This window comes from Nicotiana tomentosiformis, chromosome 1 (assembly GCF_000390325.3).
Source record: "Nicotiana tomentosiformis chromosome 1, ASM39032v3, whole genome shotgun sequence".
In the NCBI taxonomy this organism is placed as follows: domain Eukaryota; kingdom Viridiplantae; phylum Streptophyta; class Magnoliopsida; order Solanales; family Solanaceae; genus Nicotiana; species Nicotiana tomentosiformis.
The window spans coordinates 133733184-133752252 of NC_090812.1; the positions used below are offsets into that span (position 1 = coordinate 133733184).

The window sequence follows — 19069 nt, forward strand, 5'->3', positions numbered from 1 at the left end:
CTCTCTAAAAATATCAGATGGATGACCCAAAATAAGCCCTAAAGGTATTTATCAAAATGGGGTCGGGTATAAAATTTAGAAAAATTCAAGTCCCGAAACACAATCTGCGGTCGCCGAATTGATATGTGGTCCCCATATCGGCCGCATAATTGATGCCCAAAATTGGGGGGTCTTCTGGTTAGGTCTGCGGTAGTTATGCGGCCCGTAGACCTGTTCTGCGGTTGCATAATGCACCGCAAAACTAGTCTGTGGTCGCATAATGCACAACAGACTTCCTCCAATCTTGCCCTCTCTCTGATTCACTCTGCGACTATTATGCGGTCCGCAGAGTGATTATATGTGCCGCATAGTGAGCCACAGAAATGACTTTTTTCGTGCGAACAATTTTCCTTTACTCCCCAATGCATTGTTCAACCCAAAAAGTCTGAGCCGCGGCGAGCTTGCTCGCCGCGATGAATTTCTATAATCCTCAAACATGTAAGTCTACTTCGGCACCACAAAACCTTAAATTCCTTTGCGAAATTGTACGGGGCCTCACATACAAGCGCAATGCTATTAACTAATCATGCATAGTAGAACCAAGACACATGAATCTAACACGAAGGTTCATATCCCAGATGAAACACCTCAAGCCATATTGCCTAAAATCAACAACCATACGCAAATCAACAACAAACACATGAAGTGAATGACCATAACCATGGTACAATCAACCATTCAACACCCAAAGTACCATCTCGCCCGAATTTTGCCACAAGGCCCAAACAGAAATGCATCATGTGTGCAAATAACTAACTGATCACAACCCATTGTAGCATAATAGAGAAATACATGGAACCCAACAAACACAAATAAGATCAACTCTAACCGATGACACACACTTCAACAATAGCTATGCTGAGTAAATAAATCTGACCCGGTGTAGATTACACATCTTCCTTAGGCCTACCAATGGGCCCCCAAATCAACTTCGGTCATCCACAAATAAATAAATAACCCTCCAAAAGTCTACAGTAACCTATCCATAACATATACAATTAGCCATCAACCTCTTAATATACCTTCACTTCCACAACCAAGGAACAATTTGCCTCTAAGAACCCTCCTAGTCTCCAAATTCCTAGAATACATGAATGATCATATTCGATCCCAACTCCACCACTCGAATGACTAACACATTCCTCATACACATTAATCTCATGAGAAATACTTTTATAATTCTTCTGTGCCACATAGCAAAATAAGAGTACCAACAGTCGATCAACCAGGAGAGTACCGCAATACCAATGAAGCATCCGTAAGTCAAAACGCAATGTGCCTTATGAAATGCGCACTTTTCTAAGGTGATACCAGATAGTACTAACATCCTCTAAACATTTGAAACCGTCTGTGCTATTCATGACCTTCCCTTCAAAAACTGAACTGCAACCTTGGACATGCAAACCTCAATCCCACATGTCACACCGCATCTATCATGCCATCATATGAAAATACGAGAATCCCATTATCAACTCTGAATAACAAGCAGGATATGTACCCCCATCGATGTGAAACTTCCACTCGATCCCATCTAAGAGTAAATAACAATACACGCAATATACTATTCATACCGGTAGAAGATATCGATCTCAAACCATGGTAGAAATCATCGACAACTCTTCAAAACCCATTAGCACAAGACCAAGCGATAAGAATTGAATCCACCTAACTCAACCAAGTTACGCAGATCCCCAAACCCAAGAGTATTGCCCCAAAATACCGGTAAAGCCACACCACATCAAAAGAGCCAAAAGAATTGATCATACAATTACCATACTGATCCAACCTACTATCAAACTGTCATATTTCGCTAAGTTTCTTCTAAATTTACTTCAAGTTAACACTTTTCCTTGCTTGTACACTACGACCCTTGACCCAACACTCACCATAAGAGATCCTAGCATGAAACCATATCGCCCTAAAGCCCATAATCCACTATATTTTCTCTTAAGCACCCTAAAAGTACCACAACCGAGATACCTACTCTGAAGAGATCTTCTGTGAATATGAAGATGTTTCCTTACACTACAGGAAAATAGGTCTTTAGCGATAGGAAATTTGATCATTAAAACTTCAAATCCGGTCGTTATCAGTCAATTACGATGGGGTAAAACTGGTCATCTCCGGTTATTAGTGCCTCCGTCGTTAAAGGTAAACGACTGAATTTTTATCCCGTCGTAAAAACTCTTTTAACGATGGCAAGGAATCCAGTTTTTATACCACCATTAGCGAGGGGATTTTTCCATCATTATATGTCGTCCCAGTCGTTAAAAACTTCACTAAGAGTAACTAATTTTCAATCGTTGTTAGTGTTTGGCGACCGAAATTCCATACGTTAATTGTATGTACTTTCAATGACATACTTTTTAAAAACCAAAATTTCTCTTCGCTAATGTGAAATTTTAAGTAATAAATATATTACACGCATTCGAAATCATACAAAGAATGAAGTCAATATTGACATAAAATATTTTTTTTAATTATAGAGAACTAATTATTCAATTCCTTAAAGAAAACAACAAATTAAAGAGAAAGTAAAATAGTAGTTTGTATAGATGACGATTACAACTCCTAATAAAACAAAATAGATTTTCCTTGTTCTTCAACAATTCTAGCCGTTTCAACTTGCTCAGAACTATCTTCATGGAAGATTCTTCAAACTTCAGGCCCTTTATCTGTTAAAAAAGGTTCATATTAGTTGAGTAAGAAAACAAGATTTAAGATTGATGAGTTGCTACCACACAGTAAAATGTAAAATCACGAAGCGAAGATCATCTAAAAATACTATGAACAATCAGTGCTTCTTACAACAACATTACTAAATCCAACATTAAGAGTATCATGAAATGTATTACAAATGCTCGCCAACGGTATAATAACCACAACATTGGTAGCAAATGATACAATACAAAAAAGTATTATTGTTCCCTCCTTTTGCACAATCATGTTTAGGAAGAACCTTAGAAAAAATTAATTATCTTTAACAAGAAAGAAACGCTTAGGATTGAATTATTGGTTATTTGGGACTTCACAAGTTACTGTATTACATAATCAAATTGGAAAGAAACAATCGAAGTTAGATACATTTGTTAGGTTGCATAAGCATTGATAATACAGATAACTTCAACCATGAGTGGTGAGGTGGCTGTTTCTTTATGGAAAATTTTTGCTGCACCACTGGGTGTTATATGGGAAGAAAGGCGTATCAGTGATGAGAATGGCTCCATGATCATGGCCTTCGCCTCTTCATTGGGGAACTGTAGTAGCAACATGGCTGAAGCAAAGGAATTCTTAATTGGAATAAAGTGGAGTTCTATGAATGGTTTCACTAACGTTATGTTAGAAAGCGACTCTCTGTTGATCATTAATATGCTGAAATAAGTTCCTAGACCACCATGGCACTTGAAGGATATTATTTAAGAAATCAAGAATTATACTAAGCTGGTTAACTACACAATCCAACATATCATTAGAGAAGCAAATCATGTAGCAGATGCATTGGCTAAGTTGAGTGTTAATAAGTTAGATCATGTATTTTTGCCCAGTAATGATCTCCCTCAAAATATCAAAGGCCCTTATAGGATAGACAATATGTAGGTAGTCACTTTTAGACACAATCATAGAGTAAACATCTTTGATGAAAATTGACACTTCAGTCGATAGCCTATCTACTATATTTTGGTAAGTATGTTAGATAGGCTTAAAAGTTTTGGGTAGCGTTGACTGGGCTTGTCAAGTCACACTAAAGCTAAGGGTAAGAATGTTTAATCCACCTCGTTTTTGTACAAATATTTTCTATCAATGGCAGGGTCTTGCCACCATACGGCGATGTTATAATTAAAAAAAAAACTTCAACCATGAGAGCAATGTGCAGAAGAAACACATGCATAAACTTGTCCCACTTTATGAACAAACACTTAAACCTGTCACATTTTATGAGCTCAAGAAACAAATCAAAGTTGAAATTCAATTCCAGATACATAAACCTGGGTCTATAATCTCATAATTCGTTCATTTTTTCTCGTTATCGTGCTGATTTAAATATTTAAAGTGAAAATTCTTTTTATCTACAGTTTGTTCTGCACATTTGATCAAGGACTTGACCGATAAACTAGTAGATGTTCTCTATTCTTAGAGTGTACGGATTTATATTACGTGTTCATGCTTAACATGTAAATAAAATAGAAGTTGCTCGATCAATTACCAAAGCAATTAACTAAAGAACCGGAAAGACTTGGGGTTGAAAGTTAAAAGGATCCATGTATGGTTATTTGAAAGTACTGGCCAATACCTTTTAACTGTGATATGCTTAGAAGCTTTACCTATGTGTCCTTTTGTATTATTATTTGGACTTCCCAAGCTACCAAGTAGAAGAATTGTTGGTAGGTTTTCTCGGTACACTACTAGAAAATAAGTACTCTATATAAATGTATTAAAAAATAGAAAAACATATAAGCATAATAATTAGCCACTTTCCAGTAGCTAACAAAGGTGTAAAACCTTGTCTTATTTATATTCTCTATTTTAGAAGATCATATCACAAATGCACACCCAGAAAATATGTAACAACTCGTTTCCTCAGGTTTCAATTGCGCGACTCAAAATCACCATATATATCTTGTTTAATACCCAAGATAGTAAAAAGATACTAAACTATGAATTTGGTCCACATGAATTTGCATATTTTAGCTCGCCAAGCACATATAATGTTATACATTCAAACAATAAATCTGAGTGTCAAGACCCAAAATCTCATCATGTCGTGATGGCGCCTATCTCGATACTAGGCAGGCCGATAATCTCAATAAACCAAAACTTCTCTTTAAGGTTGAAAATATAATATTTAAATACAATATAAAATTCCACAAATACTAATACGAACACTCCCCAAAACCTAGTGTCATTGAGTACATGAGCATCTATTATGAATACAAGTCTGGAAAATGCGGTCTTTAATAGTGTGAGACCAAATGCAGTAAATAAGGAGATAAGGAAGGAGAGGCAAGGTCTGCGAAATACGATAGATACCTCTGAATCTTCGAAAAATCAACTGTGTGAAAGAAATCAACACCCGCTATGTCCGAGAACACCTGAATCTGCACACGAAGTGCAGGATGTAGTATGAGTACAACCAACTCAGCAAGTAAGAATAATAAATAAGGAACTGAAGATAGTGACGAATAGACATGCTTTCAAATCCAACAGTTTAAGTCAAATCAATTCTATATAGTTCAAATTCATGTATTTCGGATATAAAATCTTTCAGAAAATTTCACAACAATGACAGATAGAAACTAAGTGCAACAATAAATGAAAAGCAAGTACAGCCTCTCAGGGAAACAGATACTCAACTCGTCACAACAGCTCAACCACTCGGCTCTCAGCCCTCGTCACTCACACTCAATGGGTACCCGCGTTCACTGGCGGTGTACACACACCGGAAGGGCTCCTATAGCCCAAGCGCTATAATCTGCACGGCCAACTTACATGTTACACGGACAACTCACATGCCATAGTATCAATATCTGGATCCGCACGGCCAACTCACGTGCTATAGTATCAATATTTGGATCCGCACGGCCAACTCACGTGCTGCACGGACAGCTCACGTGCTATAATATAATATCTCATAATCAGGCCCTCGGCCTCACTCAGTCACAAATCTCTGCAGTCTCTCGGGCTCTCAATAATTAAGCAGATAGTTCAATATGTACATGACCTCTGTGGGTCCCAACAGTACCAACATGTAGCCTAAACATGGTTTATAACATAATTTGCAGTCAAATCTCTATAACACAGAGAGATCATATAGCTAGAAACAAGTTATACAACTTTACAGTTTCACGGAATAGACCAAGTCCAAATTCCTACGGTGCACGCCCACACGCCCGTCACATAGCATGTTCGTTACCTCCAGAATACTCACATAATCCAATAATCCGGGATTTCATACCCTCAGGATCAGATTTAAAATTATTACTTACCTCAAACCGTGAAATTCTTATTCCGCTAAGCCTTTGCCCCGTGAATTGGCCTCCAAACGCCTCGAATCTAGCAATAAATAATTCGATTCACTCAATAAAATTTATTGGAATTAATTACATAAGTAAAATGCAAAGTTTCATAAAAATCCGAAATTTAACTCAAAAATCGCCCGTGTGGCCCACGTCTCGAAATCTGACGAAACTCACAAAAATTCGACAACCCATTCAGTTACGAGTTCAACCATATTTCACTCAAATTCGACTCCGAATTGGTGTTCGAATCCCAAAATTTTATTTTATGAAAATTTTACAATTTTTTCCAAATTTTCATCTCAAAATACTAATTACATGATGAAAACAATGACATATTCATGTATGTTAACCAAATCTGAGTTAGAATCACTTACCCCGATGAATTTTTTAAAAAACCCATGAGCAATCATCTCAAACCGAGCTCCCAAGGTCCAAAAATGAAATAATAACCTAAGTCTCGGTTATATAGTACATTATATGTACCCACCATGTGTGGTCCTCAAAATTCCAAGTGCGGCCGCACATCCCAGCTCCTGCGGTCGCACAAAAATAGCGCGGCCGCACCTTTTTGGTGACTGCACTACTATGCCTTAGTATTTTAGTCATAACTTCTTCTACATATGTCCAAATGATAATTTCTTTACCTTTCTGAAAACTAGACACAAGGGGCTATAACTTTTGTTTTTGAAGCATCTCAAAGTTCCTTGTAGATCAAAAGATATAAGCTTCTGAAGTCGGACCGTCGAATCTGCAGAACTCCCTGCAGTGCGGCCGTAGATAGAATTCTACGGACCGCACTCCTCCTCTGAGGTCCGCATTTTTCTGGTGCGGTCCGCACTCTTATGTGCGTTCCTCACCTCTCCTTTGCCTCAGCACCCCAAAATGTGCGGTCCGCACCCTCAAAAGTGCCAGAACAATATCAGAGTGCCGAAATGCCCGGACGCGCTCAAAACTTATCCGAAACTCATCCGGATCCTCCCGGACACAAACCATATATGAATTTCAATCATGAAATACGCTACGGACCTGCTCGCGCACTCAAAACACTAAAAAGAGATTGTCTTGACCTGATATTGACCATGACCAAACTCCCAAATTTCTTAACTTTACTAAGCTCTCAATCAATGATCCAAAAATACACCCAAGCCCCTCGGGACCTCAACCAAATATACCAACACGTTCCATAACATAACACGGACCCACTCGAGGCCTCAAATCACATCAAATAACATCAAAACATCGAATCGCACCTCAAATAAAAATCTATTAAGTTTGAACTTTCAAATTCTATATCTTGTGTCGAAACACATCAAATCAATCCGGAATGACTTCAAATTTTGCACACAAGTCATAAATTATATAACGAAGCTATTCAAATTTCCAGAATTGGATTCCGACCCCGATATCAAAAAGTCAACTCCCCGGTCGAACTTCCAAACTTAACTTTCTATTTTAGCCATTTCAAGCCAAATTCTACTACGGACTTCCAAAAATAATTTCGGACACGCTCCTAAGTCCAAAATCACCATACAGAGCTATTGAAATCGTCAAAACTATATTCCGGGGTCATTTACACATAAGTCAACATCCGGTCAACTATTTCAACTTAAGCTTCCAACATGAAATTCATTCTTCTAAGCTAACTCCGAAATACCTTAAAATCAAAACTGACAATTCACACAAGTCATAATACCTCGTAGGAAGTTATTCAAGACTTCAAATAGTTGAAAGGAGCGTAAATGCTCAAAAGGACCGGTCGAGTGGATACAATCTCCCCCACTTAAACATACGTTCGTCCTCGAACGTGCCAAGAGTTGTTCCTAAGCCCTTAAATCATTGTTCCTCCTTACCATGCACATACCTGGGGGTGATCCCACGTCACCCTATTCTATATAGGCCTGACCACATAACATAACTATAAATCATTAATTTAACCTTAGCCCAAAAACCTTGGAGCCAAATTTCTAACATTCATAATTCTTTTCAAGACCCGAATCTCACATCTACACATTGTATAAGCCTGAACAAGCTATACCCAGCCATAACCATAATCCCAGATATAATCGTATGACATACTACACAACTCGCATACTCGTAACACCATTTCTGAGCACAGTAACTACTCAAAACCAACCAAGTACTAGTATAAAACCCCGCATTCAATAGAAGCTCATTCCAAAACCTTCGTACACTGCCAATAATGAAAGAAACAATCAAAAACTCATAACCACTCATCAGATCAACTAGCCATGGAGCTCTCTCGCCCCAACCAGAACTATAATCCTCTCGAATATACCATAATCAAGCCTGATAGTACCCATTCTAGGTCCAATAACCTTATATTATTAAACAAAACTATCCTATAGACACACCACATCAATATAACTCCAGCCACCACTGTGCAATCCGTGTACCCAAATATGGGAGATGTCACAAGAAAGGGAACCATATTGTAAGTTCAACAAGCACCACCACAACCACAATGTTACAATCAACTTCTCAAATTTCGTAAAGAGGATAACCGTAGGTGCATATGCACAATTGTAGAGGAAGGAAATTAATAAATCAGATAAATTATCATAGAAATAGAATTTCCACACACGGCACGGACAACTCACGTGCCAATAATATGAATCCCCAGGCATGGTCACACGCCTCCAGTCCTAGCATATCATACAAGAGCAATTAAACAAGTACACTTGTATATAATAATGAAATAAGATTCTCATGCTCCTGGACTGGTATAAATAGCACGCCAGAGTGCAAGCATATGCAAAGTCTGCTATCACGCTTCAAATCGGTAATTTTACGAAAAATTAGTAACTACTCCGTTTATTTAGGGAATCATTTTCTTTGTAACCTCAAGTATAGCCCGGATAATTCTCAACAAAGGTACGAATACAGAAAACGTTATAACTTTACGCTTAACAGTCAACTCTAGGCATATAATAGCCTAAGCATTCTTCCGAGTATGAATACTTGCTCTAATGCCCGCACATGGGCTCAAACCTCATATATATGCATACTTATAACGCGTAGCTATCACAAATAATTAACGCAACTAGTGCCTCTACTGAGTAAAAATAAAATACTCATCTCAAATACGTCGCAACCCCGAAACAATATACTTCCGAGAACTCCTAGTCTCCAAATTCATCGAACATATGAATCACCGTATCTGATCCCAACTCCAGCACTTGGATGACTAACACATCTTCCATTCACGATCTTCCCATAAGGAATACTTTCATAATTCTTCTATGCCACACAACAATAATTTGAATATCAACAGTCTATCTACCAGGTGAGTACTGCAATACCAATGAACAACCGTAAGTCAAAATACAATGCGCCTTTTGAAATGCGCACCCTTCTCAGGGATTAACGAGCAGTTATAACATTTATCTAATTATCTGAAATTAACCCTTCTGTCCAAAATTCGTGATCTTCCTTTCAAGAATGAACTGCCACCTTGGACATGTAAATCCTAATCCCGCACCACACACCACATCTATCATGCCATCATGTGACAAGCACGAGAATCTCATTATCAACTTTAGGTAACCAGCAAATTACATACCCGGTCATTCAGTAACCTTCATCTTGCTTCCTTCCAGGAGGAATTCATAATACACAACATGTTTCATACACCGGTAGAATATATCCGGTTCAACCCATGGTAGAAACCATTAAGAACACTTTGACATTTTCACATAACCAAGCTATCAGAACTGAATCCCTATAACTCTACCAAGCCACACAAGTTGCCAAATCCGAGAGTATTGCCACAAAACACCCGTAAAGCCCCACATCATCATATGAACCAAAAGAACCTAGCATACCATTACCATACTGATCCAGCATGTTACCCATTTGTCCTATTTTCTCCGAATTTCTTTTGGATCACCCTCAGGTTGACATTTCTCCTTGTCAAAACACTACTATCCTTACCCAAGCTCACTACAAGACATCCTAACATAAAACCACATCGCCCTAAGGCCCATAAGAAACTGTATTCTTCTTAAGCACCTTCATAAATACCCCAACCGTAACACTCACTCTGAAAATACCTTATGCGAATTTAAAATTGTTCCTCTTTCTTTTCTTATACTGAAAATGTAGAATCCATAGCCAAACAGAATTATCGTACGTCCCGATACCGTCCAATGTAAGTAACTGATTCTAGTGATATACAAATTCGAACAATTTTCAATTTTCACATATATATTTTGAATTCATTAATACCCTCTTGAGAGTCATCCACTCTGCTCAAATCTAATTTACTCCGCCCCAAATGGGCCGAAAGACATATGCTCATTTAGCACAATCAACACTCAAATAAATAACCCTGCCTTAACACGACCAATCAAATTCATACTTCATGTGCACTACATCCTTCAAAATAACAACTTAATCATTCCATAAATTTCATATTTTCGTAAGTGCATTATATCCCGTATTCAGGAAATTTCCTTACTCGAGTCATTCTCGAACTCCACCTCTGCAAGTCATCACTGATCCTCAAGTATACTTCAGACAAAAAAAAACAGATTTGACACATAACCATGAATTGAATTGTCAATAGCAGGCTCCCCCACTTGGCTTAAAGCCATAGATTAAAATAGTTGATAACTCACAATACCCATACTTTATTACGGCCTTAATACCGCAGTCAGTTCAACGAAAATTGTTCTCAAGATCAAGACACACCAACCATAAAATACCTCAATCATCCGCTAATCTCGCATTCATTCTCTTAACACTCAAGTCAACTTTATCAACTAGATTCAAATTCAAGTCTCAACACATACACGCCGCTGGCAGAAAAGAAACTCTCTATTCATATCATAAGGAACACACCTACATAAATTACTCCGCAGGAGATAACCCACCTGCTTAGTCTCAAATTGGCATCTTGTTATACTCTTTCGCAGCCACAATTGCTATGAAATCACTTAATCTTTCTGAGTCCAAACTTATTCACCATACATGAGAATTTAGTTTGCCCCAAAATTTAACAACGTGAAAGATCTTTCAAAACGTTCACACTCGAGATTGTATGTCATATCAAAACGAAAATAAAGCACTTAATGGCCTTCCTTTACATTTCAATGAAACACTTCTCGTCACATTCAAATCGTCTTAACACATCCCACAGTTACATCATACTCATCACAAAGCCATTCTACCGCTCATAGAGCCACAAATTCCACTCGGAGGGACATTACCGTACATATGAGTTTAAATGTACAGGTTACAATTGAAGCTACCGAGCCTAAGCTGCGGTCTAAACCTGGCCTCAAGTCCTCCAGACTGGCCCACCACCAAAACACAGAATACACATCTTGAACCTCATTCATAGAATCACAAGCCGGTGATGCACAGTTGATACCGAGTGCTCACATGCGTATACGAAATGAGTGGAAGAAATTCAAATAGTTATGTTTCAATCTAAATCAATTTCGCACGGTAGAATACAAGAAAGTGAAATTTTCCTAAGGGTTCTGTAGGCTCTCGAAGATAAGTACAGACGTCTCCGTATCGATCCGCAAGACTCTACAAAACATGCTCATGACTCGTGAGACCTATGTAACCTAGGCTCTTATACCAACTTGTCACGACCCAAACTCCCAGCCTGCCGTGATGGCGCCTATCTCGATACTAGGTAAGCCGATAATCTCAATAAACAAAAACTTCTCTTTAAGGTTGAAAATATAATATTTAAATACAATACGAAATTCCACAAATACTAATACGAACACTCCCCAAAATCTGATGTCACTGAGTACATGAGCATCTATTATAAATAAAGTCTGGAAAATACAGTCTATAATAGTGTGAGACCAAATGCAGTAAATAAGGAGATAAGGAAGGAGAGGCAAGGTCTGCAAAATACGATAGCTACCTCTGAATCTGTGGAAAATCAACTGTGCGAAAGAAATCAACACCCGCTATGTACAAGAATACCTGGATCTGCACACGAAGTACAGGGTGTAGTATGAGTACAACCAACTCAGCAAGTAACAATAATAAATAATGAACTGAAGATAGTGACGAGCTACACAGTTATAGTTTACCTTCAGTAATTCCCGCAAAGAATAGACATGCTTTCAAATCCAGCAGTTTAAGTCAAATCAATTCTATACAGTTCAAATTCATGTATTACGGATATAAAATCTTTCAGAAAATTTCACAACAATGACAGATAGCAACTAAGTGCAACAACAAATGAAAAGCAAGTACAGCCTCTCAGGGCAACATATACTCAACTCGTCACAACAGCTCAACCACTCGGCTCTCAGCCCTCAGCACTCTCACTCAATGGGTACCCGCGCTCACTGGGGGTGTACAAACACCGGGGGGCTCCTATAGCCCAAGCGCTATAATCTTCACGGCTAACTCACGTGATGCACGGACAACTCACTTTCCATAGTATCAATATCGGGATCCGCACGGCCAACTCACGTGCTGCACGGATAACTCACGTGCTATAGTATCAATATCTGGATCCGCACGGCCAACTCACGTGCTATAATATCCCGCACGGACAACTCACGTGCTATAATATAATATCTCACAATCAGGCCCTCGGCCTCACTCAGTAACAAATCTCTCTAGTCTCTCGGGCTCTCAATAATTATGAAATCAGCCTAAACAACAATGATATGATGGATCAATAATGAACAATAGAGACTAAGATAAAATAAACAAGTAAACTGTGACTGAGTACAAAACAACAATTAAGCAGATAGTTCAACACGTACACGACCTCTGTGGGTCCCAACAGTACCAGTATGTAGCCTAAACATGGTTTATAACATAGTTTGCAGTCAAATTTCTATAACACAGAGAGAGCATATAGCTGGCAACAAGTTATACAACTTTACAGTTTCACGGAATGGACCAAGTCCCAATTCCTACGGTGCACGCCCACACGCCCGTCACATAGCATGTGCGTCACCTCCATAATACTCACATAATCCAATAATCTGGGATTTCATACCCTCAGGACCAGATTTAAAACTGTTACTTACCTCAAACCGTGAAATTCTTATTCCGCTAAGCCATTGCCTCGTGAATTGGCCTCGAAACGCCTCGAATCTTGCCACAAATAATTCGATTCACTCAATAAAACTTATTGGAATTAATTCCATAAGTAAAATGCAAATTTCCATTAAAATCTGAAATTTAACTCAAAAATTGCCCATGTGGCCCGCGTCTCAGAATCTTGCGAAACTCAAAAAAATCCGACAACCCATTCAGTTACGAGTTCAACCATACTAATTTCACTCAAATCCGACTCTGAATCGGTGTTCAAATCCCAAAAATTTATTTTATGAAATTTTTACAATTTTCCCCAAATTTCCATCTCAAAATACTGATTACATGATGAAAACAATGATATATTCATGTATGTTAACCAAATCTGAGTTAGAATCACTTACCCCGATGAATTTCTTGAAAAACTCACGAACAACCGTCTCAAACCGGGCTCCCAAGATCCAAAAATGAAATAATAACCTAAGTCTTAGTTATATAGTACATTCTCTGAATTCACCATGTGCGGTCCGCTCAATTCCAAGTATGGCCGCACATCCCAGCTCCTGCGGTCGCACAAAAATGGTGCGGCCGCACCTTTTTGGTGACTGCACTGACATGCCTTAGTTTGTTGGCCATAACTTTCTCTACATATATCTAAATAATGACTTCTTTGCCTTTCTGAAAACTAGACACGAAGAGCTACAACTTTTATTTTTGAATCATCTCACAATTCCTTGTAGATCAAAAGATATAAGCTTCCAAAGTCGGACCGATGAATCTGCAGAACTCCCTGGAGTGCGGCCGCAGACAGAATTGTGCGGTCCGCACTCCTCCTCTAAGGTCCGCATTTTTCTGTTGTGGTCCGCACTCTTATGTTTGGTCCGCACCTCTCCTTCGCCTCAGCCCCCCAAAATATGCGGTACGCACCCCAAATGTACCAGAACAATATTAGAGTGCTGAAATGCCCGGACTCACTTAAAACTCACCCCGAAACTCATCCGGAACCTCCCAGACACAAACCATATATGAATTTCAATCATAAAACACGCTATGGACCTGCTCGTGCACTCAAAACATTGAAAAGAGGTTGTCTTGACCCGATATTGATCATGGCCAAACTTCCAAATTTCTTAACTTTACTAATCTCTCAACCAATGATCCAAAAATACACCCAAGCCCCTCGGGACCTCAACCAAATATACCAACACGTTCCATAACATAACACGGACCTACTCGAGGCCTCAAATCATATCAAATAACATCAAAACATTGAATCGCACCTCAAATCAAAATCTATGAACTTTGAACTTTCAAATTCTATATCTTGTGCCGAAACACATCAAATCAATCCGGAATGACTTCAAATTTTGCACACAAGTCATAAATTACATAACGAAGCTATTCAAATTTTCAGAATCGGATTCCGACTCTGATATCAAAAAGTCAACTCCCCGGTCAAACTTCCAAACTTAACTTTCTATTTTAGCCATTTCAAGCCAAATTCTATTACGGACTTCCAAAAAAATTTTGGACATGCTCCTAAGTCCAAAATCATCATACGGAGCTATTGGAATCATCAAAATTCTATTCTGGGGTCGTTTACACATAAGCCAACATCCGGTCAACTATTTCAACTTAAGCTTCCAACATGAAATTCATTATGCTAAGCTAACTTCGAAATACCTTAAAATCAAAACCGACAATTCACACAAGTCATAATACCTCGTAGGAAGTTATTCAAGACTTCAAATAGTTGAAAGGAGCGTAAATACTCAAAACGACCGGTTAGGTCGTTACACTGAGATGCACATATCTAATTAGATTTCAATATTAGAGTAACTGTAGATATGTCAAGGTCAGTACTTTAATTAACTAACAATAAAAGAATTCACTAAATTCATTTAAGGATATTCATCAGGTCATAGTTGGTAGAAAGCTTACGTACCTGCTACATACTTCGGCCTATCCTTTGTTGACTTGAAAATGGTGTTGATGAAGGTTGATCAACTAGTAAGCTTATAAGATGTGCATACTTAGAATCTATGTCGTCGGTACGTATTTCTAGTGATTTTTTTGCTTGTTTAGTTGCATTCAGCTCGGTCTGTAGTGACTCGTTTTCTTTTCGAATTGCATTCAGCTCAGCCAGTATTGCACCCTCTGAGGAGCTACCGCCTTCCAACTCCTTACTGGTTATACCACCACCTAATCCAATCACGCGACTCTTATTTTGAGGTCCGAGGCACCTTTCTACTGCCTCGATATTCGCCAGAGACGGCTAAGATTGTACCACTTCTTGTATCTCAATCTATAAAATACAAGAAAAATTAAAATAACAAAATACATAAAAATAAAATGAATGATGTAAAAGGAAGTTCATCAATAAATATACATAATTTTTACTAGCTTCAGGTTCTACAAGCGTGTCATTTTTTTTGCACGTCTCAAAGAAGATAGTTGCCATGTTCGGTGGATTACAGTCTTTGCCTCCCTTCATATTTAAATAAACAAGTCAAACAAATAGGAGGTTTCTATATAGGATTTCACTGTGCACTTACCAATTCGTAAGTAATTTCTCTAATCGGTTTGCTACCTGTACGATGAGGCATTCTCAACTTAGACCTATTGATCGAGTTTCTAATATTTGCTTCCTATATTAAGAACAAACCATGAAATCATGAACTGTTACTTACAATAATAAGAAGTTAAATGTAGTTATGAAGTCTTACCTTAAATTTTTCACTTAAAAAATATTCCTTAACCAACCATTCCCAATCACTCTTGTCTACCTCCTCCGAGACATCTTTTAGAGCTTCATACAATGGCTTAAACTTCACATACCTGTGCGATGTTCCTTTCCAATTGGTCCATAACATTCTCATATGGTTTAAGACATAATCTCTTTGATGATTCATGTCATCACTATCAAATGTGTCCTAAAATATTTTGCAAAATCATTAATCAAGAAAGTAAATTTTTTTATATAAACTAAAAAATGGATGTAGTCCACATTATGGCATATTTAAAGTTTAGAATATGTACTAGGTTCAGTTAAGATCTCTAAATTTCATCAACGAACCTAACCTCTGTAATAGTTACATTTAGAACGGAAAAAAAATTGTGTACGCACAGAGACAAGAAATGTGAGAGCTGCATAAGTCCAATGTTTCATTTAGATGCGAGAGTTCCCAAACCCAGACAATTAAGCCAAACAACTCACCATCCTTGCCCATTCTAGGAGAGCCTTCTACTACTTGAGATACCAAAGTTCACAAAAGTACAAAGATCTTGGACAGGTAATAACCCTGTTATAACACTTTAAATATTTTTATGCGGGATGGAAGGAAAGTCCAAAGCTAGATATATTGGTAACGTGAAAGTTTAATAAGATGCAACAAAGTGCATTTCTGTTAGTGTTGCGACACATCATTAGCATGCTCGGATTGGCCAGCTTGTGGAGACTTGAGGTACAGCTGCTTAGCGTCTGCAGCTCCCGGAGTCCCCTTCCCTTTTATTTAGCTTTGTATTTTCCTTTAGACAGCTTTATGTTTATTTCAGACCCGTGTTTGTACTATTCTAGTACCTCGTGCACTTGTGATACCGGGTCCAGGGTTGTATCAGATGTTTTGGCTGTTTTAGCTTCCACACTTTACTTTGGATTATTGCAGTTATTTCAGTTCTTTCTCATTATTTAATTTAAACTAGTGAAAATAAGATAAATTATTCTAACGTTGGCTTGCCTAGCATGTGAAATATTAGGCGCCATCACTGTCCCGAAGTTGTGAATTCTAGGTTGTGACAAGTTGGTATCGGAGCACTAGGTTGCATAAGTCTCACGAGTCACGAGCAAGCTTAGTAAAGTCTAGAGGATCGGTTCGGAGACGTCTGTAGGTATCTTCCAGAGGCTATAGATTCAGGAACAAGTTCACTTCTATTCTTCTTTGTCGTGTGATTTTATTCTACCATTAATGATTGAACTATTCTATTATTTATCTCTCCTAGATGGCTAGAACACGCACCGCATCTTCAGCTAGACAATAGCCGGAGCCCCTAGCAACAACTCCTACGAGGGGCAGAGGTCGAGGCCGAGGTTACGCCAGAGGCCGAGGCAAGGGCAGAGCTCAGCCTAGAGCTTGAGCAGCAGCACCAGCAGTGGAGCCTTAGGTAGATTTTGATGAGGAGGTTCCAGCTCAGACTGTACCTGTTGGGCCAGCTGAGGTCCCGAAGGGGTTCATCGCCACCCCAGTGCTTCAGGACGCTCTAATCTGTTTGATGGGCCTTATGAAGAGTGTGGCCCAGGCCGGTATATTTTCTATGGCACCAGCCGTCTCTCAGACTGGGGGGAGGAGCACAGACTCCCGCTACACACACTCCGGAGAAGATGGCTCTCCAGTATTAGACACTAGTTGCCCCGCCAGGTGAGGTAGTTCAGCCGGTTATTGTGGCACAGGCCGGTGATAGGGTCGCCATGTCTTCTGAGGGCTTATTGAGATTGGACAAGTTTGCCAAGCTCTTCTCAGTTCACTTCAGTGGTGCATCTTCTGAGGACCCACAGGATTATCTTGACCGCTGCCATGAGGTGCTGCGGAACATAGGCATAGTTGAGACTAATGGAGTCGATTTTGGTGTGTTTCATATAACGGGTTCCGCCAAGAGATGGTGGAAGGATTATGTATTGAGACCAATGGAGTCGATTTTGCTGTGTTTCAGATGACGGGTTCCGCCAAGAGATGGTGGAAGGATTATGTATCGACCAGACCAGCTGGGTCGCCTACTTTTACTTGGGACCAGGTCTCTCAGCTATTTTTAGAGAAGTTCCTTCCTATCACACTGAGGGAGGATTACCGCAGGCAGTTTGAGCGTCTCCAGTAGGGCAGTATGTGAGTCACTCAGTACGAGACCCGTTTTGTGGATCTAGCTCGTCATGCCCTTATCTTGCTTCTTATTGATCGAGAGAGGGTGAGAAGGTTTATTGATGAACTCATTTATCCTATCAAGCTACAGATGGCCAAGGAGACTGGGGGTGAGATTTATTTTCAGATGGCTACTAATGTCGCCAGGCGGATCGATATAGTTCTTGTATAGGAGTGAGTGCATGGGTTTGATGAGAGGCGTCGTCATTCCGGTGATTTTAGTGGTGCCTCATATGGAGGTAGGGGTACTTTTGGTAGGGGCCATCCTCCCAGGACATTTCAGTCGGCGCTTCAGGCATCCCATAGTACTTCAGGTGGTCGTGGTCCTTATGTGTCTTATTTTGGGCAGCCAGCCTACAATGCATCACGAGCTCCTATAAGTGCGCCTCCGATTCAAAGTTATCATCGTGGTTATCCAGCACATTCGGGTTAGTCTCAGTTTCAGCAGCCACAACACCAGGATGGTGTCACGCCCCGAAATCGAGGAGCGCGACCGGCACTCAACCGAGTAAACCCAGTCGAGCAAGCCTAATTTACACTAACCTATCATCATTACTCATGCATGATTTACCATAACATAATTAGATCTTGACTTTCATATTGAATACATTTGGCTAAATGGCCTAAAATACTTTCTCGTGGTGGGTACACAGCTTTATAAATAGTTGTAAATATTGTGAACATAAATACATGACAAAACTCAAAACTTTAAGTACATAACCCACAGTGTACACGGAGCTTTTATGACAAAGGATACCTATATACATAAAACAAACTAGACCCAAACACCCACTAGAACTGTAGCGGGTTTACCATAAGCTGAGTAGTGAAGAAGATCCCTATCAAAGATCCATATCATCCTGTAGAAGTATACCTGCATCCATTAAAAGATGCAGCGCCCACTACTGGAAAATAAACCTATGGCAACGCAAGAAAACTGTTGCGGTATATAAGAAAGTCGTTGCCATAGAGGTATGGCAACATTTTTTTGATAGTCTCACTAGGTCGCGTGGCCATAGCTCTACTACAACGGTTACTACAACGGTTCAGAAAACCGTTGCC

At 39.2% G+C, this 19069-nt stretch overlaps 1 long non-coding RNA gene across 1 annotated transcript; it reads right to left on the reverse strand.

The window, feature by feature from the left end:
• Positions 1-2542: 2542 nt before the first annotated feature.
• LOC138893308 (uncharacterized) lies at positions 2543-15967 on the reverse strand. Its single transcript, XR_011408549.1, has 3 exons — positions 15824-15967; positions 15653-15745; positions 2543-2714 (listed from the first exon to the last, which is right to left on the reverse strand). It is a non-coding gene; the product is annotated as an uncharacterized lncRNA (long non-coding RNA).
• Between the last annotated feature and the right edge of the window lie 3102 nt (positions 15968-19069).